Consider the following 2,283-nt stretch of genomic DNA (forward strand, 5'->3'; position numbering starts at 1 on the left):
CAGCCAAAGTGATGCACACCATGTAGGAAAAGTACTAACAAAAACCACACCTCTGGCAGAATTTTTAGTAGGCTTCTCTAAATGGAAGGAGTTTTTAGAAGTTCTTGGTGACCTAAAAAACAGGTAAGTGGAAATGTCTGTGTAATGCTGGCGAAGGTACTGCTCCCACAGGTGCTCTTCCCACAGGGCAGGTCAGGCTTGAAGAAGCCCTGTCAGCCTCAGGCCTGGCTGACACCAGCTAGCACTTAATTATAAGGTGGCACAAACAAAAACAACTAATGCAAATACAACTATGAAAAATGCTTATACTCTCCAAGTGATCTTTACCACTAGGGAACCAGCTACTACGATGATGAAATCGAACCCAGATTAGTGCCTTTGCCAGTGTAATCACGCACAAAAGCATTTCTGGTCGAGACAGGGGCTTAATTAATACATTTCCATTTTCTGAATGAAACAGTTTTCTGTACATCGTCTCCCCTTAACCTGATATGAGGGGGGAACAAGAATGAGCACAACAAATCTAAAGAGCAATGACCTCTTTACCTTTTAACATTTCAGAGTGTAAAAATAACTAATTGTTCTATCCTAAAAAAAAAAAAAAATTACTAGGTCCAATAGCAATAACAATAACCCAAGAAACATATTTCCTGCCAGTTAATGAGCATCAAGGTTAAGGGCCTTTGGCTTTCCCTTGGACCCCTGTCTCTTTTAACCAGTCATTAATTGCTGAGAAATGCTCTCTACATCCATCACCATTGCTTAAACAGATATTTAGTTTACTGTCTCTGTCAGTCTGCAATATGAAGGTCTCATGTGGCCATCTGCTCCAAGACTCTGCTGCCAAAATGCATTGCAATTTATGGCACAACCTGCCTCTATGTTCTACCCACAAGCCAAAACATCCTACTTGGTTTGCTTCTCTACCACTTACCACCTTAAAAATTAATCCCAGGCAAGTTTCTTCAAAAAGTCAAAAAATGAAGAGAAGAAATGGGACTTGATAAAATAAGGGAGGAGTTAAGAGCTCAGCAGAAGAAATCAGGGATGACAGCAAGGCAAAAAGAGTCTATCACGTTACCAGTAAAAGGCCGTAAGTTACCAAGAAAAGTGACAGTTACTGTTGCTCTGCAATGCAATAACTTGTCAGCAAAAATCCATACCCCAATGGGTGAGGAAATCAAATATAGCAGCAGTGCTAAAATCACCCAGCAGAGGAGACTGAAGATACAGCTTGCTTTGACAACCTCATGGAGACTGGAAAATTTGCTGGCACATTCCTGTTCAACATGGTTTTCCATTATATGTGCAGCAATATGTTCCTATTACACATACAGTGTAACATTAGCATGTTTCTTAGAAGAACGGCACCATCACTTTTTCATGGTGTTTCTAATTACATTTATTGATGGTTACTACAAACACCCCTCTGTGACCAAAAGGGCATGGTGCATAACATGAATAGATTAATTAAGCACCAAATTTCCATAGCATTCAGCCTAGCTTGAACCTGATGTTGCTACAAAGGGCAAGAAAGTCAGGATTTCAAAGCAAACGAGGATTTCTGAGTGAAGCTGGAAAAATCCCTCAGTAGTGCATCAAAAACCCCAAGCTACACTTGGTGGTGGTGAACTTTAACTGGATTTGTTTTGCCGTGAAAGAAAACAGGATCACAGCCTGTCACTCCATCTCATCTGAGGGGCAACAACTCTGAATTCCTGCTAGGATCCTCAATTGCTGGAACTGGATCTGAAGCGCTTCCTGGACTCCAGGTTGCGGTTCAGATCCGAAGTCCCCTGGAAACAGTGGGTGTATCTGAGGTCGCACTGCATTCACAGCTGTGTTCCAAACTCCTGGGGCAGGTATGTGCCCTGGGTTTTCCTAGCAGGCCTCTGCCTAGGGACATGTTACATAAAGCACTAGAGAGATGCATGTTGAGTGTTAATAAAGATAAAAAGATACTTCCAATAAATAAAATTGAATTAATTAGTGGTTTAATCCAATTCCCTAAAAATATTTGACCTTGTCAAATGAAGAGGATGGCCTTATAATTTCTGCTTTTTACATTTTTAGAATTAAAGAGTAATCAAATGCATGCGGCTTTGCATATAAATCAACCTTGACCTTTCAGTGAACTGTTTTGGTAAAAATAAGCAGTAGTCTGACTGTTCTTTTCTCTAAAAGCCAGAACAGACAGAGCAGAAGAGGATTCCATTCAATGAAGAACACAGTGCTATAATCATATCAGAAACACATTAATAAGCCCCCGCTACTAAAGAGCGG

The 2,283-nt window shown here is 40.6% G+C and overlaps 1 protein-coding gene across 1 annotated transcript in view; it reads right to left on the reverse strand.

The window, feature by feature from the left end:
• The window catches only part of LOC104531017 (protein tyrosine phosphatase receptor type G), a 197,527-nt gene that overhangs the window by 188,375 nt on the left and 6,869 nt on the right, over positions 1–2,283 (reverse strand). The gene's annotated exons all lie outside the window — the stretch shown is intronic.

The sequence above is a fragment of the Antrostomus carolinensis genome, unplaced genomic scaffold, assembly GCF_000700745.2.
Source record: "Antrostomus carolinensis isolate BGI_N321 unplaced genomic scaffold, ASM70074v2 scaffold6099, whole genome shotgun sequence".
NCBI classification, from domain to species: Eukaryota; Metazoa; Chordata; class Aves; order Caprimulgiformes; family Caprimulgidae; genus Antrostomus; species Antrostomus carolinensis.